Raw genomic sequence first — 25,202 nt, forward strand, 5'->3', positions numbered from 1 at the left:
TTTAGCATTTTTCACACATAACTCACTATATATGTTCATTTATTAATTGTCTGTGTCCTCTAAAAATGTTAGCTACATATACTGCTCACAAAAATTAGGGAATATTTCAAAAAGAATATGAAGCAATAAAATATCCCCTAATTTTTGTGAGCAGAGTATTTGTAAAGACTTCTAGTTATTTAATACTGTATCTTCAACACATAAATAAGTGCTTGGCACATAACAAATTCTCAGTAAATATCTGTTGAATGAATGAATGAACAGGAAGTCAACCTTGCACATATCTAGCATATGCATAGTCAGTTTGTCATAGATATTAAGTCTAATTAATAAAACTTTTTCTCAGTTGGCACCTGTCATCATTAAATATACCCACTGCTTCTAAAATACAATGAATTTTAATGTACCAGATTTTGAAGTGCTTTTTGAGATTACTGGAGATTATTTGGCATGTAACCAATCAGCCTTGGAGAGCACTAAGTCATAACACTGAAGAAGGAAACGAGGAAGGAAAGAAATATGCCCCACAGGTATATTTGAATATTTGATCATTTCTTTCCTAGCGATGCCTAATTATCACTACAGGTCAACTTCCTAATAAAGTTGGATTTTCTTTCTCACCCAGGTTACAGATAATTGGCAGCTGTTCACTTCTATATATAAAGTAGCAGCCTCACTTTTCAAATGCCACATCCTCTTACTCCCAAAAAGCAGAGCACATCACAAAATTTTAGCAATCATGTCTGATGGACAGTGACACCACTAGATAGGTTTCTGCCAACACCTGGGCTGACAAATGACAATCAAGATCCCACTGCCACCTGGGATCTGGGCCATCTGGGACCCACTGAGTCACAGCCAGCTTGCTTCTCACTCACTGTACACCTACCTGCAGCCATAGGCTCTGGGCCTTAGCATTACAAACTGCCTTGACACATTTAGAATGATCAGCTGCTTGACTTGTTCAGGTTCTTGGGCCAGGAAAATTAGGCAGGCAACCAACTCCCCAGGGATAGTCATTGATTTTGAAAACTGTTATTAAATTAAACTAAGGAGGACAATTAATTTGCAAACATCTGTACATGCAATATAGTTGGTGCTGGGATTTGCTCTTAGCAGAAATCAAGAGACACACAAACTCTGGAATCAGAAGATGTTATAAGGCACCCTCGGGAAAATTCTCAAGTCAAATCTGAAATTCTTGGTCTCAATTATTCTTCCTTATTATAGAACAAATGAGACTAATCAATTATAGCTGATATCCTAAAGCAAGGTGAGACAAGGTCTTTGTGCTCATTCCTGAAGTATAGGTTACACACTGAACCGATACAGAATTCACAATATCAGAATTAGTCCCACCTATGATCTCCCTATTTAGAAATTTTCCTTCTTGCTTTTTTGATTAATATAAACAAATTAAGTAGACCCTTAGCATTTGTATTCTAAATTAGACAAAAGCAAATTGAATCTAGCTTTCATTACTGTGTCCAAAATCTTTGGATCAAGGAATGTAATGAAAAGGGTCAGTTCACTCTCTCTCCTTGTCAAATAAGACATCAGCTATTACTTACAGGGGGCTTTGTATATGATCAATAGACTCCTGTCACTGGCCTCCAACACTGAATGAATCATGCTGATTCTGGGCCTCATGACTCTCCAGGCTATTTAGTAGATTCTCTTAATTAGAGGGCTGTAAGCAGTGCAGGTAGTACATGAAAATTGTTTGGTCACTGGATGTAATGAGGAGTGAAATGTTTCCCAATATCTTTGTACGTTGTCTAACGGAATCTCAAATTTTCTATTTTACAGTGATTTAAATACTCAAAGAAAGTTTTTGTCTGGAAAATGAAGGCAGTCCAATTTGTGAGTCCTTAAAAAATAGAATTCCTAAGTCTATTTAGACTGTAGGTACCAACTCTGAATAGTACTGTATGCTTGCAACATAGACATTGTGGAAATATGCAATCTATGTAGAGTTAACCAGTTCGAACTCCTTGAGCATTAAGTGTTTTAAGTGTGAACGCCTTAGAAGACAGATTTCCATTCAGTCTTCATACTACACAATTGCTCCTTGTCCTTTCACAGGCTTTTTTTTTTTTTAAGTTTTAAGACTAAATGTGTCGCACTTAGGAAGATGTGTGGTGGTGTGGGAAAAGTCAATTAGCTGTGGATTTGAATCCATGGTCAGTTAATATCAGCCATACTATTGAAAAAATGACTGATTTTCTTGGAATCTCAGTTTCCTCATCAGTAAGATGATGCAATTAAATTCTTCCTCAAATGAATGGTGTATTTGATGAGATATTAGGTTAGATGATTAAATAAAAAGTAAAACTGGCATTTTGCTCTTAGTTTAGTTATATCCCATTACATAGCCCTCCCAGATAAACAATGAAGAAAATAGTGCAACTAAAAGCTGATTTGTTCAAAAGATGGATAAAACTGATATGATAAACCTCTAACTAAAAACAAATATTAGGAAATAAATAGGAGATATTATTAAAGATGGATAACATGTAAATTATGAAAAAATTTGCCAGTAAATCTGGCATCTTATATAAAATGGAAAAATTCCATAAAAACATAAAAAGTATAAGATTGACACAAAAAAACTCTGAGGATTCCTATAATTATTTTACTTCCACTAATAAAATTTCAAGCCTTAATGATTCATGTGTGAATTCTATCAAACATTTAGTGGAGAAATAATACCAATTCTATACAAACTACCTTATTGTAAACAATTCACCAAATTCATAAAATAATCTCAATAAATTCAGAAAAATATTTAACAAAACCTAATGCCCAATTATGATAAAAATATACATCAAACTAACAAAAAATGAAATATTCCCAACCTGTTAAAGGGCATCCACAAATAACATACAACAAACTTAAAAGTTACTTAAGGGTGACTTTCTCCATATCATCAGGAGAATGTCAAGGACAACTGCTTTTTCAGGTCTATTTAAAATTGTACTGAGATCATAAGAATTTCAAAAAGTCAAGGAAAAACATAAAATGCATAAATATAAGAATAAAACTGTCTCTATTTTCAGGTGACAAGTTTTTTTTTAAATATAAAAAATTCTAAGGAACTTAAACTATAACTACTAGAACTAGTGAGTGAATTTGATTCTAAGATGGCAACAGAGTAGGCAGATGTCCCAATTGCTACCTCCCAGGATCAAATTGGATTACATCTAAGTTTGGGAACAATCATTTTGAAAAACTACTGACTAAATGAAAAGGAGTACATAACCAAGGATCACAGAAGCCACATCGAGACTGGTAGGAAGGGTGGAGACATGAAATGGGTTTTCTGGCTCCCAGGAGCAACCACTGGCAGAGAGGTTGGAGGGACTCTCACCACAGGGAGTTTCACCCTGAGAGGGGAGGGTCCAAAGCCCCAGGCTGGGAGCCCCAGCCTAGAGCACGAGAGCCTAGAAGAGGTGCCTACATAGCATTTGTCAGTGAAAAGAGCTGAGGTTTCTGTCTGCAAGAAAGAGACAGGAGCTCTCAGAGATGCAGGCTCAGTGGTGGAATTCAAATAATTTGACAGCTGATTCTCTGCCCTAATAAAATTTTAAGTATAAAAAAAAATGATATACTGAAAGGTAGTTTGTTATTTCATGCATTTATGCCTAAATAAGAACAATAAAAGAAGTACAAAAACTAGATTATGTTATAAGAAAGAGTTTTAAAATAGTAATAAAAAATATTAAATAATAGCTGACAAAAAACAATAAAAATGTTATTTAAGGTATTTCCAGGCCCTGGCTTGTTGGTTCCATGGTAGAGTGTTGGCCTGGTGTGTGGTAGTCCCAGGTTTGATTTCCAGTCAGGGCACACAGGAGAAACATCCATCTGCTTCTCCACCCTTCCCCCTCTCACTTCTCTCTCTCTCTTTTCTTTTCCTCCCCTCCTGCAGCCAAGGCTCAATTAGAGCAAGTTGGCCCCAGGCACTGAGGATGGCTCTGTGGCCTTCTCCACCTCAGGTGCTAAAATGGCTCCAGTTGCAATAGAGCAAGGGTCTCAAATGGGCAGAGCATTGTCCCCTAGTGGCCTTGCCAGGTGGATCACAGTTAGGGCACATGCAGGACTCTGTCTCTGCCACCCCTCCTCTTATTAAAATAAAAAAAAATAATAATAATAAAATATATTTCCATATTGCTTCTTGATTGGTGTCCTCACTTGCAATTTTTTTCCACCTATGGATGGAATGAATATTACTACAAGTGCTTAGAATACTCTGTTGCACAGATGAACATTAAAAAAGAGTAAGAAATGTATATTTGTGATTACCACATTGGGTAGCTTCCCAGATACCCACCTTAGAGAGAACCCTGATTACAATTGCCATTTTAACAACCAGTTCACTGAGTTCAACAAAAAATTAGATATCAGTTCCGCCCAATCGGTGCGAATCAACTGAATCCCACCACTATGCAGGCTCCGTCTTAAAGGGACCACCCAGAAAATCTCATTCACAGCCCCTTGTGTGGGACTCCAGCAGAGGGAGGGCTGAAAGGACTAGAGTGGCAAGAGGAGAGTGTAAATTTGGTAGCCCAGGGAGAAACTCTGTGGAGGATAGCCACTATATCCCTTGTGCTGAGTAATGCTCCAATGTTACAGTTGCAATCTTTCTTGGGTGGAGCAGTCCCCTCCATGTGGCAGCAGCCAAGGGGAAAGCAATGCCCCACTCTGGGAAATATCTCCTGCTCATTCCTGAAGTATAGGTTACACACTGAACCGATACAGAATTCACAATATCAGAATTAGTCCCACCTATGATCTCCCTATTTAGAAATTTTCCTTCTTGCTTTTTTGATTAATATAAACAAATTAAGTAGACCCTTAGCATTTGTATTCTAAATTAGACAAAAGCAAATTGAATCTAGCTTTCATTACTGTGTCCAAAATCTTTGGATCAAGGAATGTAATGAAAAGGGTCAGTTCACTCTCTCTCCTTGTCAAATAAGACATCAGCTATTACTTACAGGGGGCTTTGTATATGATCAATAGACTCCTGTCACTGGCCTCCAACACTGAATGAATCATGCTGATTCTGGGCCTCATGACTCTCCAGGCTATTTAGTAGATTCTCTTAATTAGAGGGCTGTAAGCAGTGCAGGTAGTACATGAAAATTGTTTGGTCACTGGATGTAATGAGGAGTGAAATGTTTCCCAATATCTTTGTACGTTGTCTAACGGAATCTCAAATTTTCTATTTTACAGTGATTTAAATACTCAAAGAAAGTTTTTGTCTGGAAAATGAAGGCAGTCCAATTTGTGAGTCCTTAAAAAATAGAATTCCTAAGTCTATTTAGACTGTAGGTACCAACTCTGAATAGTACTGTATGCTTGCAACATAGACATTGTGGAAATATGCAATCTATGTAGAGTTAACCAGTTCGAACTCCTTGGCCCAGTGTGGGTAAAAGCCAGTCTAGTTCAGCAGCTTGGTGTTTCCATGTGCCCCTGGGCCAAGCAGAGACAGCCAAAACTCTGGTTTGGTTGTAGCTCCAAGAAGGTTGCTAAGGGCTGTCAAGGGCCAGATCCTGCACTGGTCTAAATTGGCTTACCTCCAGCGAGGCCCAGAGCTGGCACATCAAGTGGAAATAAATGACATAGAGGGTAAAATAATACAAAATATCAATGAAACCAAGAGCTTGTTCTTTGAAAAGGTAAACAAGATTAATGAATCTTTAAGACTCCTCAATGAAAAAAGAGAGAAGACCCAAACAAAATTAGAAATGAAAGAGAAGAGAGTGACGTCAGAGAAATGGCGCCATGAGGAGCATGGCCGACAAATCTCCCCAAAATTTCAACAAGTTCATCAACCAAAGACAGAAAAATCTATCCTTGGAGCATAAGGAAGTTCCATACACTGAAGGGCGAAGGTAGGATCAAGCGAAAAATTGACTAAATATATAATCAACCCTGAAGGAAATAAGTCGGACAAAGAAACACTCTGTCTTCCTCACTAACCTGAGCAAAGGCTGCTTTCACTTGGAACTGAGAGTCAGGGGGAGCTAAGGGTGTGGAGGAGGCTAGGCTGCAGCACAGACATTTGTTCAAGCCGAGGAAAGAGTGTGCCTGTGGTGAATCAGCCCATGCGAGCAACTGCCCGCGCGCTGCGAGCAAACCAGCCGCCTGTGCGCTTGACCTCCTGTACTGCAGGCAGTGACTGGGGCATCTTCTTCCCAGCCAAAACAGGTTACAAAGTGCGGAAAGCTTGGGGAGAGTGGTCCCACAGAGTGCTAGGCGAACAGGCCTGGAGGCTCATAGAAAGTCACCTTGAGAGCAATTGGCTCCCAGCCCGCCTGATTATGCTGGAGGCTCTGACTGCCAGAGCCCTACATTGAGTGCGGATAGAGTGGGGATTTGCCAGCTCTTTGAGCCTCTTACTCCCCAGGCAGAGGCAGCAGCCTCCTCATAGCTGGATCATCAGGCTGCTAATTCAGGAAGAAGAGACTAGGAGAGAGGCTCCGGGAAAACGGACTCTCTCATTGTCAGAGCCTGCAAATGCTAATAAGCTTCAGACTACCAATGAGACTGAAACCAAATATATGACATTGCCGTAGAGTCTCATCAACTGCAAATCCCTACATAAGTGTGCCACAGGGGCAGAGCCTGGGGTACAGAGGCACCGACCAGGAAGAGGGAGAGGAAAGAAAAAGGAAGAAGTTAACCTCTCAAAATCAAGAAAAATCCACAGACTTTATAACTTGTTCCACTATTTTTTTGTTTCTTTCATCTTCTTGCCTTTATTATTATTATTTCTATTTCTTCCACCTTGGTCCTTTTATTCTCTGCCCATCTTATTCTTTCCTTTTCTTGAACTACACTACCCATAAGTATTACATTTTATTTCTTTTCTTCTTCCGTACTCTCTATGAGGGTTACACTCCAAAACCCTTAACTCTCTCTCTCTCTCTCTTTGTTTTTTTTCTTTTTTCTTCCTTTTCATTTCCCCTTTTTCTTATTTCTTCCTTTCTATTAGTTTCTTCTTTTCTCCTTTTCCTTTTCCTCTCATTCATGAACAAATTATTTAATTTGGGACTCAAGGTTATTTTTGTGGCATTTTGGGTGCTTTTTACTTTGCTTTTTAACTAATTAGCATTCCTCCCAACCCAGGATCTCCATTCTATTTAGTCTTTGCTTCACTTATTATAATAGTTTTTTTTTCCTTTTTCCTGTTTCCCTCTTATCCCTCTCATTATATCCCTTAGTCAACCATCACTTACAAGCAAATAATTTTTTATTTGACCCCAATTTTTTCCTTTTTTGCATTTTGTGGGCCCCTACTTCCTTTTTTTCCCCTTAAACACTTCCCGCAAGCTCAGGCCCTCCATTATAGGCAGTTTTTGTTCCAGTTAACATAATATAATTCACAGTTCATCATGATATTTTCCTAAGGAGGAAGGGAGAGGAGGGGAAGAAAAGAAAGAAAAGGAGGGGGAAATAATAAATTATTATTGGGTTTTTGTGGGTTTTTTCCAAATTTCTTTGTTTTTTTTACTTTTTTAAATTTTTTTTACTTTTTATTCTTTATTAATTCTCATTAGTGCTATCAACAAGACCACCTTCAGATGCCATTAAGAAAAAGAAAATTGAATATCATGGATACAAAAGATAGAGAAGTAACACAGATGGATGTGGAAAAATCTATGGAGAAAAAATTTAATATATTGGAAATCTTGGAGCTAAATTACAGAGAATTTAAAATAGAAAAACTAAAAATACTCAGAGATATACAAGAAAACACAGAAAGGCAATTTAGGGAGCTCAGAAAACAACTCAACAAACACAAAGAATATATTACCAAGGTAATTGAAACTATAAAAACAAATCAAAGAGATGAAAAATTCAATTCATGAACTAAAAAACAAGGTAACAAGCTTGGCTAATAGAACAGGCCAGATAGAAGGTAGGATTAGTGACATAAAAGACAAGCAACTTCAGGCACAACAGAGAGAAGAAGAGAGAGACTCAAAAATTTTTAAAAAATGAGAAAGCTCTATAGGAATTGTCTGACTCCATCAAAAAGAATAACATAAGAATAATAAGTATATCAGAGGGAGAAGAGAAAGAAAATGGAATGGAGAATATATTCAAACAAATAATAGATGAGAACTTCCCAAGCCTGTGGAAAGAACTAAAGCCTCAAATTCAAGAAGCAAACAGGACACTGAGTTTTCTTAACCACAACAAACCTACTCCAAGGCACATCATAATGAAAATGGCATAAACCAATGACAAAGAAAAAATTCTCAAGGCAGCCAGGGAAAAGAAGAATACAACATATAAAGAAAGGCCTATTAGATTATCATCAGATTTCTCAGCAGAAACTCTACAAGCTAGAAGAGCGTGAACCCCACTATTTAAAGCCCTGAAAGATAGGAACTTTCAGCCAAGAATACTATACCCATCAAAGCTATCCTTCAAGTATGTAGGAGAAATAAAAACATTCACAAATACAGAAAAGATGAGGGAATTTATCATCAGAAAACCCCCACTCCAGGAAATATTAAAGGGGGTTTTCCAGCCAGATTTAAAAAATGAAACAAAACAGAACCACAAGTAAAAGCTCCACCAATAACACAATAAAACCAAATTTAAACTGTGACAACAAAAGCAAAAAAAAAAGGAGGAGAGGACGGAGATTAACAGTAGCAAAGGATAATGAAGTGCAGAAACACTCATAAGATAGGGTACTAGAATGAATACAGTAGGTACCCTTTTCATTACTTAATGGTAACCACCCTTGAAAAAACCACCACAGAAGCACATGACTTAAAAAAGATAGCAACAGAGGAAAGAAATATGTAATACAAACAAACAAAAACAAATGATAGAAAAACAAAAGAGAAGAATCAAAGAAGATACAAAACTAACAGAAAGTAATTTATAAAATGGCAATAGGAAACCCAGAAGTGTAAATAATTACACTAAATTTAAATGGATTAAACTCACCAATAAAAAGACACAGAGTAGCAGAATAGATTAAAACAGAAAATCCAACTGTATGCTGCCTACAAGAAACACATCTAAGCTACAAGGATAAAAACAAATTCAAAGTGAAAGGCTGGAAAACAATACTCTAAGCCAATAACATCCAAAAAAAAAGCGGGTGTAGCAATACTCATATCTAATCATGCTGACTACAAGACAGAAAAAGTACTCAGAGACAAAAATGGTCATTTCATAATGATTAAAAGGGGACACTGAATCAAGAAGATATAATAATTCTTAATATATATACACCAAACCAAGGAGCACCAAAATATATAAGATAGCTACTTATTGACCTAAAAACAAAAACTGACAAAAATACAATCATACTTGGAAACCTCAATACACCGCTGACAGTTCTAGATCAGTCATCCAAACAGAGAATCAATAAAGATATATTGGCCTTAAACGAAACACTAGAGCACCTGGATATGATAGATATCTACAGGACACTTCCTCTCAAAGTGACAGAGTATACATTTTTCTCTAGTGTACATGGAACATTCTAAAGAATTGACCATATGTTGGGCCACAAAAATAACATCAGCAAATTCAGAAAAATTGAAATTGTACCAAGCATATTTTCTGATCATAAAGCCTTGAAACTAGAATTCAACTGCAAAAAAGAGGGAGAAAAAACCCACAAAAATGTGGAAACTAAACAACATACTTTTAAAAAATGAATGGGTCAAAGAAGAAATAAGTGCAGAGATCAAAAGATATATACAGACAAATGAAAATGACAATACGACATATCAGACTCTCTGGGATGCAGCAAAGGCAGTAATAAGAGGGAAGTTCATATCACTTCAGGCCTATATGAACAAACAAGAGACAGCCCAAGTGAACCACTTAACTTCATACCTTAAGGAACTAGAAAAAGAAGAACAAAGACAACCCAAAAACAGCTGAAGAAAGGAAATAATAAGAATCAGAGCAGAAATAAGTGAAATAGAGAACAGAAAAACTATAGAAAAAATTAATAAAACAAGGAGCTGGTTCTACGAAAAGATCAACAAAATTGACAAACCCTTGTCAAGACTTACCAAGAAAAAAAGAGAAAGGACTCATATAAACAAAATCCAAAATGAAAGAGGAGAAATCACCACAGACATCATAGATATACAATTATTGTAGAATACTATGAAAAACTATATGCCACCAAATTCAACACTCCAGAAAAAATGGATAAATTCCTAGAACAACACAATCTTCCTAGACTGACTGAGTCATGAAGAAGTAGAAAGTCTAAACCAGGGGTCTAAACAGACCCATAAGCAGGGAGAAAATAAAAAAAAACTATTAAAAATGTCCCCCAAAATAAAAGTCCAGGGCCAGACGGCCATACCAAAGAATTCTATCCAACATTCAAAGAAGACTTGGTTTTAATTTTACCCAAAGTTTTCCAAAAAATTGAAGAAGAAGCAATACTGGCAAACACATTTTATGAGGCCAACATAACCCTCATGTCGAAACCTGGCAAAGACGGCACAAAAAAGAAAACTACAGATCAATTACTCTAATGAATACAGATGCTAAAATACTAAACAAAATACTGGCAAATCAAATACAACAACATATTAAAAAAATAATACATCATGATCAAGTGTGATTCATCCCAGAATCTCAAGGATGGTTCAACATACGCAAAACGGTTAACATAATACACCATATCAACAAAACAAAAACAGAAACCACATGATCTTATTAATAGATACAGAAAAGGCATTCGATAAAATACAACACAACTTTATGTTTAAGACACTCAACAAAATGGGTATAGAAGGAAAATATCTCAACATAATAAACGCCATATATGATAAACCATCAGCTAACATCATATTAAATAAATGGCATAAAACTGAGAACTTTCCACCTTAAATCAGGAACAAGACCGGGTTGTCTACTCTCTCCAGTGTTATTTAATGTGGTGCTAGAAGTTCTGGGAAGAGCATTCAGACAAGAGAAAGAAATAAAAGGCATCCATATCAGAAAAGAAGAAGTAAAGGTATCACTTTTTGCAGATGATGTGATCCTATACATTGAAAACCCCAAAGACTCCACAAAAAGATTACTAGAAACAATAAACCAATACAGTAAGGTCACAGGATACAAAATTAACATACAAAAGTCCATAGCCTTTCTATATGCCAACAATGAAATATTAGAAAACGAACTCAAAAAAATAATCCCCTTCACGATTGCAACAAAAAAAATAAAATACCTAGGAATAAACATAACAAAGAATGTAAAGTTCCTATATAACGAAAACTACAAAGCATTGTTAAGGGAAATCGAAAAAGATACAATGAGATGGAAAAATACTCCTTGTTCTTGGATAGTAAGAATAAGTATAATCAAAATGGCCATATTACTCAAAGCAATTTATAAATTTAATGCAATTTCCATCAAAATTCCTATGACATTTTTTTAAAGAAATGGAACAAAAAATTATCAGATTTAAATGGAACTATAAACAACTCCGAATAGCCAAAGCAATCCTAAGGAAAAAGAATGAAGCTGGAGGCATTACAATACCTGACTTCAAACTATATTATAGGGCTACCACAATCAAAACAGCATGGTATTGGCAGAAAAATAGACACTCTGACCAATGGAACAGAATAGAAAGTCCAGAAATAAAACCACATATATATGGTAAAATAATTTTTGATAAAAGGGCCAACAACACTCAATGGAAAAAAGAAAGCCTCTTCAACAAATGGAGCTGGGAAAACTGGAAAGCCACATGCAAAAGAATGAAATTTGACTACAGCTTGTCCCCTTATACTAAAATTAATTCAAAATGGATCAAAGACCTAAATATAAGACCTGAAACAATAAAGTACATAGAAGAAGACATAGGTACTAAACTAATGGACCTGGGTTTTAAAGAGCATTTTATGAATTTGACTCCAAAGGCAAGAGAAGTGAAGGCAAAGATAAATGAATGGGACTACATCAGACTAAAAAGTTTTTGCTTAGCAAGAGAAACTGACAACAAAATAAACAGACAGCCAACTAAATGGGGAATGATATTTAACAACAGCTCAGATAAGGGCCTAATATTCAAAATTTACAAAGAACTCATAAAACTCAACAACAAACAAACAAACAATCCAATAAAAAATGAGAAGAGGACATGAACAGACACTTCTTCCAGGAAGAAATACAAATGGCCAACAGATATATGAAAAGATGCTCAGCTCATCTTCATTAGTTATTAGAGAAATGCAAATCAAAACTACAATGAGATACCACCTCACACCTGTTAGATTAGCTATTATCAACAAGTCAGGTAATAGCAAATGTTGGAGAGGCTGTGGAAAAAAAGGAACCTTCATTCACTGTTGGTGGGAATGTAAAGTAGTACAACCATTATGGAAGAAAGTATGGTGGTTCCTCAAAAAACTGAAAATAGAACTACCTTACGACCCAGCAATCCCTCTACTGGGTATATACCCCCAAAACTCAGAAACATTGATATGTAAAGACACATGTAGCCCCATGTTCATTGCAGCATTGTTCACAGTGGCCAAGACATGAAAACAACCAAAAAGCCCTTCAATAGAAGACTGGATAAAGAAGATTTGGCACATATACACTATGGAATACTACTCAGCCATAAGAAATGATGACATCGGATCATTTACAACAAAATGGTGGGATCTTGATAACATTATATGGAATGAAATAAGTAAATAAAAAAAAAACAAGTACTACATGATTCCATTCATTGGTGGGACATAAAATCGAGACTAAGAGACATGGACAAGAGTGTGTTGGTTACCGGGGGTGGGCGGGAGGGGGGGCGCAGGAGGGAAGGAGGGAGAAGGGAAGGGGGAGGGAGAGGGCACAAAGAAAACTAGATAGAGGGTGACAGAGGACAATCTGACTTTGGGTTGTGGATATGCAACATAATTGAATGACAAGATAACCTGGAAATGTTTTCTTTGAATATATGCACCCTGATTTATTGATGTCATCTCATTAACATTAATAAAAATTTATTTATAAAAAAAGGAAAGAGAAGTAATAACTAACATCAAAGAAATACAAAGGATTGTAAAAAATTATTGCAAAAATCTATATGCCAAAAGATTGCATAACCTAGGTTAAATGGATGAATTTCTAGTAACATACAATCTTTTAAAACTGAATCTGGTAGAATCAGAAAATTAAAACTGACCAATTAAAACAAATGAAACTGAAACAGTTTTCAAAAAACTCCCAACAAATAAAAGTCCTGGACCAGAAGGCTTCACAGATGAATTTTAGCCAACATTCAAAGAAAAATTAACACCTATCCTGCTGAAGCTGTTCCAAAAGATTCAAAAGGAGAGAAGACTTTCAAGTTAATTTATGACACAAGCATTATCTTAATTCCAAAACCAGGTAAAGAAACTACAAAGAAAAAAACAATAGGACAATACCCCTGATGAACATAGATGCTAAAATTCTCAACAAAATATTAGCAAACTGAATTTGGCATTACATTAAAAAATTATACATCATGATCAAGTTAAATTTAATACAGGGAAGCAAGGGTGGTATAATATTTGCAAATCAATAAGTGTGATTCATCACATAAACAAAATGAAGGATACAAATCACATGATCATATCAGTAGATGCAGAAAAAGTACGTGATAAAATCCAGCACTGATTTATGACCAAAACTCTCAGGAAAATGGAAATATAGGGAACACACCTCAACATAATAAAGCCCATATATGACAAACCAACAACCAACATCATACTCAATGGGAAAAAATTAAAAGCAATCCCTTTAAGATCAGGAATAAGACAGGTTTGTGGCCTTTCACCATTCTTATTCAACATAGTTCTAGAAGTCCTATCCATAGCATTCAGACAAGAAAAAGAAATAAAAGGCATCAAATTGGAAAGGAAGAGGTAAAAATGTCATTATTTTTTGATGACATGATACTATGCATAGAAAACCCTAAAGTCTCAGTCAGAAAAATAGACCTGATAAATGAATTTGGCAAGGTGGCAGGATATAAAATTAATATTCAGAATTCAGTGGCATTTTTTAAATTTATTCATTTTACAGAGGAGAGGGAGAGACAGAGAGAGAGAGAGGAGAGACAGAGAAAGAGAAGGGGGGAGGAGCTGGAAGCATCAACTCCCATATGTGCCTTGACCAGGCAAGCAGGGTTTCGAACCGGCGACCTCAGCATTTCCAGGTCGACGCTTTATCCATTGCGCCACCACAGGTCAGGCAAAACAATTTTTTTTATTTATTCATTTTAGAGAGGAGAGAGAGAGAGAGAGAAAGGAGAGAGAGACAAGGGGGAGGAGCTGGAAGCATCAACTCCCATATGTGCCTTGACCAGGCAAGCCCAGGGTTTCGAACCAGTGACCTCAGCATTTCCAGGTCTCAGTGGCATTTTTATACATCAATAAAAAAATTGTCAAAAATAGAAATTAAGGGGAAAATCCCCTTCACTGTTGCAACAACAACAAAAAAATTAGGCCCTGGCCGATTGGCTCAGTGGTAGAGCGTCGGCCTGGCATGCAAGGGGTCCCAGGTTCGATTTTTGGCCAGGGCACACAGGAGAAGCGCCCATCTGCTTCTCCACCCCTCCCCCTCTCCTTCCTCTCTGTCTCTCTCTTCCCCTCTCGCAGCGAGGCTCCATTGGAGCAAAAGATGGCCCGGGCGCTGGGGATGGCTCCTTGGCCTCTGCCCCAGGCGCTGGAGTGGCTCTGGTCGCAAGAAAGCGACGCCCAGGAGGGGCAGAGCATCGCCCCCTGGTAGGCAGAGTGTCGCCCCCTGGTGGGCGTGCCAGGTGGATCCCTGTCAGGCGCATGCGGGAGTCTGTCTGTCTCTCCCCGTTTCCAGCTTCGGAAAAATACAAAAAAAAAAAAAATTAAGCACCTAGGAAGAAATTTGACTAAGGAGGTAAAAGACCTGTACTTGGAAAGTTATAAAACGTTAAAAAAAGAAATCAAACAAGTAGAAACAAGTAGAAGCATATGCCATGTTCATGGATAGGAAGAATTAACATTAAAATGTGCATACTACCCAAAGCAATGTATAGATTCAATGTAATTCTTATTAAAATATCAAAAGCATACTTCACAGATCTAGAAAAAAATATTCCAAAAATTTATATGGAACTAAAATAGAACCCAAATAGCCTCAGCAATCTTGACAATGAAGAACAATGTAGGAGATATCACACTTTCTGATATCAAGCTATACTACAGGTCTATTGTAATCAAAACAGCTTGGTACTGGCATAAGAACAGACATACAAATCAATGGAACAGAACTGAGAACCCAGAAATAAACACATATCTTTATTGTCAATTATATTTGATAAAGGAGGCAAGAGTATACAATGGAGTAAAGACAGTCTCTTTAATAAATGGTGTTGGGAAAATTGAACAGGTACATGCAAAAAATAAAGAAATAAAACTAGACCACCAACTTATACTATTCACAATAAATAAAAACAACTCAAAATGGATACAAAATTTAAATATAAGTCACAAAACCATAAAAATCTTAGAAAAAAACATAGGCAATAAACTCTCCAATAGCTCTTGTAGTAATATTTTTGCCAATATTTCTCCTTGGGCTGTGAAATAAAGGACAAAATAAATAAATGGGACTATATCAAACTAAAAAGCTTTTGCACAGCAAAAGACACTATTAACAAAATAAAAAGACAACTCACTCAAATGGGGAACATATTTGCTGATATATCTCAAAAGGGGTTAATAACCAAAACTTATAAAGAACTTCTAAAAACTCAACATCAGGAAGGTAAACAATTCAATTTAAAAATGGACAAAGGAACTGAATAAACAGTTCTCCAAGGAGAACATAAAGATGGCCAATAGGCATATGAAAAAATGTTTAATGTCACTACTCATCAAAGAGATATAAATTAAAACCACAATGAGATAACACCTCACACATGTCAGAATGGCTTTAATTAACAAAACAACAAACAATAAGTGCTGGAGAGGGTGTGAATAAAAGGGAACCCTCCTGCCTGCTGGTGGGAATGCAGACTCGTGCAGCCACTGTGTAAAATAGTATGAAGATTCCTCAAAAAATTAAAAATGGAACTGCCTTTTGACCCAGCCATCCCACTTTTAGGATACCGTGTATCCTAAAAATCACAAAACACTAATTCAAAAGAAGATTTGCACCCTCATGTTAATTGCAGCATTGTTCACAATAGCCAAGATCTGGAAACAACCAAGTGTCTGACAATGGATAAATGGATTAAAAAAAACAGGTGGTATATACACACAATGTAATACTATGCAGCTGTGAAAAAGGAGTAAATATTACCTCTTGCAATGGCATGGATGGACCTGAAGATTATTATGCTAAGTGAAATAAGCCAGGCAGAGAAAGACAAGTATCATATGATCTCACTTCTATGTAGAATCTAATGAATACACAATAAACTGAGGAACAAAATAGAAACAGTCAAGGTCACAAGGAAAAGAAAGACAGCTGTCAGAGGGAAGGAGGATGAGGGGGTGGGGTCAAAGAAGATGAAGAGATTAGTCAAATTATATATACATAACATATAGATGCAGATAACAGGGCAGCAATTCACAGAGATAAAGGGGAATGGCAGTGTGGTGGGAATAGGGGGGAAATGGGAATGGAAAGAGACTTTGCATGAGGCATGGGGTGGGACAAGGAGAGGGGTGAGGGTGTTATATTGAGTGGGACACATGAAACCATGTTAACACAATCAATTAATTAAAAAATAGATAAAAGATTATAGTATCCAAGGTTAATATCAAAAATTAAATTCTTATATACTTGCAGCAGACAATTGTGTGTTTTCAAAATTTTATTTATAATAAGTTCAAAAACAAAACACTTAGAGATAAATTTGTCAAAAGTTGTGTATGACTTTCACATTGAAAACTCTAAACCATATCTTGGAGGAAATTAAAAACTTAAATAAGTGGAGAGAAATACCCCATTCCTGGACTGGAAGCAATAGCATGTCGGTCAACATTTAACAACTGATTTCTCCCACAAAACAAAATAGGTCCTTGTTTATGGAGTTTGCCAATTTCTGCAGTGTATATTCTCTCACTCTTGCTAATTTCAAGCTATCAAATTATTAAAATTTAAATAATGGTCTCTTGTGATTTAGTATGAGCTGTCTTCAGCTCACCAGTAATTGAAAGTCTTAATATTTTTGAAATGACAATTTTTCATAAAGTTAATCAATCTCAAGCATAATTAAACCAAGCATTTTTGTAGAAATTGACAACTTACTTATAAAAGGTATACGGAAATGCAAAGTACCAAAAATATCCATAACAATCTTGACAAAGAAGAACAAAGTTGGAAGAATTAAGCTGTCAGACTTCAAGTTTTACTTTAGAGGTAATTCAGACATGTGAAATATACTGACATAAACATAATCAATGAACAGAAAAGAGTGCTCTAAAGTAAACCAAATCTATAGACAGTCATTTGACTTGCAAAACTCTTTTTGACAAACACTGCTAGCATAACTGTTTGTTCAGATGATCTAAAAGTAACCTTTAGCCTCATACCTCATACCACATAAAAATTAAAATGGATTAGATACCCAAAATATAAAGCTATAAAGCTTCTCAAAGGATTTTCCTATATTTGGAAAATCATTTGCTATTTGAGACTAAGCGAAGAGTTCTTAGGACACAAAATGCAATAACAAAAAAGAAAAAAATGATAAACTGTATTTCATCAAAAAAAATTTTTTGTGTGTGTGTGAGAGACAGAGAGAGTCAGAGAGAGGGACAGATAGGGACAGAGATACAGGAAGGAAAAGAGATGAGAAACATCAATTCTTTGTTGCGATTCCTTAGTTGTTCATTGATTGATTTTTCATATGTACCTTGATGGGGGGGGGAGGGCTACAGCAGACCAAGTGATCCCTTGCTCGAGCCAGTGACCTTGAGCTCAAGCTGGTGAGCCTTGCTCAAACCAGATTAGCTCACACTCAAGCTGGCAACCTCGGAGTCTCGAACATGGGTCCTCCACATCCCAGTCCGATGCTCTATCTACTGCACCACCGCCTGGTCAGGCAGATTTCATCAAATTTTAAAACTGCTTAACATAAGGTATCATTATGGAAATGAATAAGGAAGCTATATATTAAGCGTTAACATCCATAAATTATTTATCTGCTACATCCCTAGCATCATATACATATATAAATAACCAACTTATTATTTTAAATATTTTAATTCATAAGTACATGAAAAATTGCTTAATATCATTAGCCATCCGCAAAATGTAAATTAAAACCACTGTGAGATACAATGCAACCCCCAGAATAGAAGAAATTTAAAATACTGAAAGACCAAATGTTGGCAAAGACGTGGTACAAACAGAACTCTAGTCCATTAATGATGGCAGTATAAAATGGTACGATCCCTTTGGAAAATTTTTGACTATTTCTTATAAAACGAAACATGCACTTTCTCTATAATCCAGAAATTTTACTCCTAGGTATTGATCCAAGAAAAATAAAAAAATAATATGGGTACAAAAAAGATTGGTACAAGAATATTTATTGCTCATATCCCAAACATGGAATTTTAATGTCTATCAAAATGAGAATGGGTAAACAAATCATGACTATTACTTGGCAATACAAAAGAATAAACTACTAATGCCTACAAAAACATGAATCAAATAGAGTATATATGAATGATTTTATTTGTAGAAAGTTCTAGAGAAGACAAGTGAATCCATGAAGGAAAAAATAAAAACAGTGATTATTTCTGGAAGGATGGAAATAAGGAGTAACTGGGAAAGGGCATAGGTAACTTTTAGGAATGCTGACATCCTTGAAGATTTGTGTATTTTAAAGCATGCAAATTTAACCACAATAGAAAAACTGAGAAGCATAAACAAATTTTGAGTTCTATTTAATGATATGCAAGTTGAAGTATAAGGGGGTGAAATATGCTGGTTATTATAATTTACTCTGAAATGCATCATAAAAATAAGATAGATTGATAGAGGATTGGAGGGATGAATAGATGAATAGGTATATATGATAAAAGAAAAAGAAAACTTCCTCATTCTGGCTGACTGAGTCAGTTTAGAAACAAGAAACCAGGTTAGTTCAGTTTGTTCATTAGATTCCACATATAAGTGAAATCACATGATATTTGTCTTTCTCTGAATGGCTAATTTCACTTAGTATAATGCTCTCCAGGTTCATTCAGCTTTCACAAAAGGTAGGATTTCCTTCTTTTTTTATGGCCACATAGTATTCTGTTGTGTGAACTGTATCACAGCTTTGTTATCCAGGCATCTACTGACAGGCACTTGGGCTGTTCCTAGATCTTGGCTAAGCAAAATAAGGACAGACTCACACATAGAGAGCAGGCTGACAGCTGTCAGTGGGGGTGTTGGGGTGGGTGAGGGATGGGGAGGGATAGAACAAAAATAACAAAAAAGAAAAAGAAAAAAGAAAAATCTCATAGACATAGACAACAGTGTGGTGATTGCTGTGGTGGGGGAGGGGAGGGAGGGTATAGTGAGTAAAATGGTGATGGGTGAAAACTTGACTTTGGGGGTGAACACACAATACAGTATGCAGAGATGTGTTGTAGAATTGGTCTACTGAACCCTGTATAAGTATGCTAAGCTGTTCACCTCAATAAGTTCAGTTAAAAGAGAAAAATAAAAGAGAAAAGAAACCATGTTAACATCTTTATCCCAAGTAGTTACCATAATAAAACAACTCTGGACATTCTAACTACCCAGAGGAGAATCTGTACCATTGCTAATACTTTGCATTGTCTAATTAACACCACAAGATGGAACAATTTATATTAAGTTAAAGAAATGACAATTGACCATCAAAAGCAGACCCACCACATCATTAGCCCTAATTATCTTTATGAGGCTGAAAATCTTCCAGAGTGCCTTTTAGTCCTTTCTTAAAATAGTTCTAGTTACACTTTAGTTTACCTCCCTATGGTTTGACACTTGTTGTCCAGGACCTAAAAGTGTTCAACAAATAATTCAAAGAAGAAACAGGATGGAATAATTCTAATTGACACTGAAACTAAAAATCATATTTCTGTAAACAACCTCATTTTCAAGGAAAATCAACAACAGTGGTGATAATCTGGACAATCCTTATGGCAGGGGTCCCCAAACTTTTTACACAGGGGGCCAGTTCACTGTCCCTCAGACTGTTGGAGGGTTGGACTATAAAAAAAACTATGAACAAATCCCTATGCACACTGCACATATCTTATTTTAAAGTAAAAAAACAAAATGGGAACAAATACAATATTTAAAAGAAAGAACAAGTAAATTTAAATCAACAAACTGACCAGTATTTCAATGGGAACTGTGGGCCTGCTTTTGGCTAACGAGATGGTCAATATACTCCTCTCACTGACCACCAATGAAAGAGGTGCCCCTTCCAGAAGTGCGGCGAGGGCCGGATAAATGGCCTCAGGGGGCTGCATGTGGCCCATGGGCCGTAGTTTGGGGACCTCTGCCTTATGGCCTCTCCTGCAACTCTGGAAGGAGGAGGACCAAAAGGTGGGGCTAAGAAATGAAAACATTCTCATAGGCTAGCAAAAGGCTGATCATTCTCAGCCTTGGTATCAAGTAAGCACCAGAACTAATGTTAAATCATTTTAGTCAGTAACAATCCACATGAGGAAACTTGCTGCCAAAAGCCACCAAAGCAACCAATCAGGAACAGTGAAAATCAACCAATCGGGAGATTCATTTTCAGAAGAGACAGGAGGTCATGACAACCACAAAACTTACCAGCATGAGACTCAGACTTTAGCAGAGCACTGTTGTTCCCCAGAGTAATCAAGATGGACTGCTTCCCCACACAGCAATATTATATGTCTGCATTGAGTGAGCATTTAAAGACATAGGAGCCATCAGCTATAAAGAGTGGAAAAAAAAAAGGATTAGGAAAATCCATTTTGAGCATTGCAAAAAGTGCCATTCATCAGTGCCATTCCTTCATTTCTCTCATGTTCTCAAGGCTCCCCATTTCTTTTTTCTTAATGCAATGCCTCCTGGGTCATATGGGAATATGAGGATCAGAGATAAAAGAGATCAATCTATGACCAAATACCAATTCTTTGCAGGTGGGTTAACACCACTCAAAACTGGCTTTTATTGGCTCTTGCCTCTATGTGCAGGGCTCGATTAACCATAACCCTGTATTCCCCAAATCATTCCATAACTCTTGATGCCATCCCAGGACAGTCCAGGTAATGGTACTGTGCATGATTCCTGAGCACCTACTATGTGCCAGAAATATCACAAAAATCCCCATTGTAAGTATTATCACTGCCAATGTTCCTAGGTGAAGACAAGGCAGAGTTAATGCCCAAATATACACAGCTAATAGTGGCAAAACTGGCTTTCAAACCCCAGGGTGAATTTGACTCCAAAACCCATGTTGCTCCTACCATGTTGTACTAAGACAAGTGTGATAAAAAGGAAGCTTAATCTCTGTAAGAAGGGCCCATGGTAATGGCTAGGGTGTCATTAGATTCATCCACAGATAATTGGGTACTAACTCACTAATGCCATTAGTACCGGTGCAGCTGTAAGGTGGTGGAAAAAACAATGACCTTGGGTTTTGCTTTCATTTCTGATATTTACTAACTGAGGAGCTTTAATTACCTAATCACATGGAATCACATTTTTTCATTATGTAAAATGAAAATATTGATGCTTATTTCACAGACTTTTTGTTAAGACTGAATAATCAAGCTTAAATAATTTCTAAAATCCTATTAAAACAAGAGACTATTATTGTTTATCTCATTATAAAGTAGATAATAGTTCCTATCTTTAAATCAATTCCATCCTCCCTGAAATCAATTACAGTAAGTGTATTAAATTATAACTAAAAACACAATTGTATATAGAATTCCCAATATTACACATGAGCATGTGCACATTTGTGAACACATATTCAAAACACACACACAAAGTTAAGATGATCAAATGTTTTCAAATAATTTCAACCATTATTGCAAATGACTGAGTACCTCCTGATGGAGGCATTCACAGATACTTTTCATGAAACGTCTTGGCTGGTTAAATCATGCACATGTTTTGAAAACATCTTCCTGGCATAAAACATGATTATAGGTTGTTATTACAGCCGAGTCAGAGTCTCAAAGGCATCAATGTCTCTTTGCAGGGAGGCAGCCGTGATTACAGATACATAAGAAGGGAGTTTGGGTCTCTCTTAAATATGTTTTCTTAAAATCACAAGAAATATTTTTTCAAGAAATAAGGATTTTTAGCATTTACCAATTGTGTTCCTTATGGTTTTGAAGTAGAATATGATAGAATGAAGAAGGAAAGAGGATCCCAGTCCTTCTAAGCTCCTTGTATATATACATAACTATTGGAATCTGTGAGCTCTTTGCGCGAAGGGGCAATTTTACTTTATTTTTTGGATTCATGATCTCTTTTTCTATGAATCAAAATCTAGCACAGTACTCAATATTTAATAAATGTTTTTTTGAATTAGTGAAAGCATTTCTTCATGTACTAATTGCATCCTATACCAGAACAGATAAAAAATATTAAAATTTATATGACTCAATCCTCCTTAATCAGATAAGTTCATATTTTTTTCTTTTGTTATTGTTTGTGATTGCATTAGGGTATAAACTGAGTTGCTGTTTTTTCCTACTTTCATAAATTCAAAATGACTCCTCTTATTTCTCATTCTTTATCCCCTCCCTAGCCTTCATTTAAATATGGTGATGGGGGGGTCTTTTTAAGCATGCTGCAATATTCAGAAAGTACTGGAAACTACTTAAATTTTAAAATATATTTATGTCAAAAAAGAACTTTTTTAATATTTTCAACAAAATTGAAAAGCAATGATAAGCTAGGAAAATGTTTTTAAAATACATAATGATTTCATACCCCCTATATAATTAGCTTTAAAAGATATGAAGAAATAAGCACCCCTCTTAAAAAGTTAGGAAGCGGATTAGTAGACAATTGACAACTAGAAATGTCAACAGCAGAATTTTTAAAATATATGTTGACAATATTAGATATTGGAAATGCTGTGAAAAAAACAATGAGTGGTCATTACTAGGAATGCAAATTTCTATATTCCTAAAATGTATTCTGCCCATATGGTTTAAAATTTAAAAATTTATGTACTCTTTGCTAGACATTCTACTTATAACAATCTCTTCCAGGGTATATTTTATCAAGTGAAATGGATGTATATTCACGGATACATTTTAGAGATGTTTACTGTAGCTAGAAAATGTACAGCTAAGTGTCCATCACTTACATGGTTGGTGAAATTAAATGTGATAAGTCTGAGTTCAGGTTGCAGAACAGCATGTATAATATTATTGTAGCAATTTAATGTAGTATTTATCTCCATAGAAAGCTGTTTAAAAAGATATACATTAAAATGTCGTCAGTAGTTCTCTCTGGATGGAGAGATTGGGGTTCATTTTTATTTTTCCCTTTATAAAATTCTGCCTTGTTTGAATTTTCTATGTGACTAGTTATTTTTATAATCAGGGGGAAAAAACGAGAAAGCTATTCATTTGGTAAAAAAGCAATCAAACAAAAGACCCACTACTATCACTAAAGTATTTTACCTCATTCTTATTCTTGGTGGGTATTACTATTATTTACATTTTTTCATTTATTAGATATAAATTGGAACTTCATTAATTTAAAAGTATTTATTTAGGAATTACTGCATCCAATAAAATCCAATATAATCATTATTTTTATTCTAAAATTTTTATATCATTCATGAAAATAAATATTTTCTTATGTTTTTCCTTTTCTGATGTTTGACAACATTAGTACATAAAACAAACATTTTGATTGATTTCTGTTAGCAGATGTGAACAAGAAGAAAATGCAGCTATTTTAAAGGAAAATGTCATGTTAACCTAGAAATGTGTCTTTTTAAACTTAAGAAATATATATTAGAAAAATGAAGAAATACAACAAAAAATTGTTGGGAAACATATATAAATGCAAGATCAGGAAATACTGCTACACTGGAAAACACAGGGATGGTGTGGAGACCATTCTCAATGTACGTTGTACAAAGGGGGAGGACATCTAGCTATCTTTCCATCAAGTTATTATTACAAGTAATAATAATAATAACCACACACTCTGACTCCTTTGCCAAACATCTCATTTCATCTCTTCAGTGGCACAGAGCATTGGCCACTCTGTATTTATTTCCTATCACTGTGCTTTTGAGCTGGGCTCTCATCAGTGACCCTATTTGCTACTTTTTAAAGGGCAAGGCCTGACCTGCTGGTGGCAGCAAAGTAACAAGCAGCGTAAGTTCCAGGGCACAAAATGTAGTCCGCTTTAGGAATGCCTACAGCCACTGCATTGCCTCCTTGAGGAAAAGCCACTTGTCCTCCCAGAGGACTCTCAAAGAAATCAGAGGAATGGCACATTCAGATGCCTTACTCTGTTCTCCACCTCAGCCTCATCCGACAAAACTTGCAAAGGCACACACAGAAATCCAAGCTCTATCTCCTCATTTTACCAGTGAAGATGGAAAATGCCACAGGGTAGGGTCAAGAGAATTCTTCTTGCCTTTATTAACCAAAATTTCCCTACTTCTCCATATATTTACCCTTCTCCTTCCAGGCTATGCAAATACAGACATTCAATCTCCACAGGAAAACTACAACACTAAGTAACCAAGGATATTATATTTCAGGCATGGTCTAGGACAAAGGTTCTAAAATATATTTTTCTATATAAATTCCTAGACAGAGAGTACTCAAGACCTAATAGTATGGCACTTATGCCAAGTCTTTGCTAAGTGATCCTTTTAATATTTTTCGATTTAGAAATAGGAATTTAGTCTTCCCAAGGGATATGTTTCCTAGAAATAACTAAAAATTAATTTTATAGGCAGCACATATAGAGATGTAGTAAAGCATATAGACACTGTGCTGTAATTATTTTTAACAAATTTAACCACAGAAAATGAGTGTAAAAAAAGAACAGGATTATGGAACGCCAAAATATCTAATATTAAAATCAGGCATCAATACTTATTATGTTAATAATACAATCTTTTATGAGATATAACAAAATAGTAAGAAATGCTATACTCAGCTTCTTTCTCTCTTCTATCTGGTAATGAGAAT

This window comes from Saccopteryx bilineata, chromosome 2 (genome assembly GCF_036850765.1).
Source record: "Saccopteryx bilineata isolate mSacBil1 chromosome 2, mSacBil1_pri_phased_curated, whole genome shotgun sequence".
Lineage (NCBI taxonomy): Eukaryota > Metazoa > Chordata > Mammalia > Chiroptera > Emballonuridae > Saccopteryx > Saccopteryx bilineata.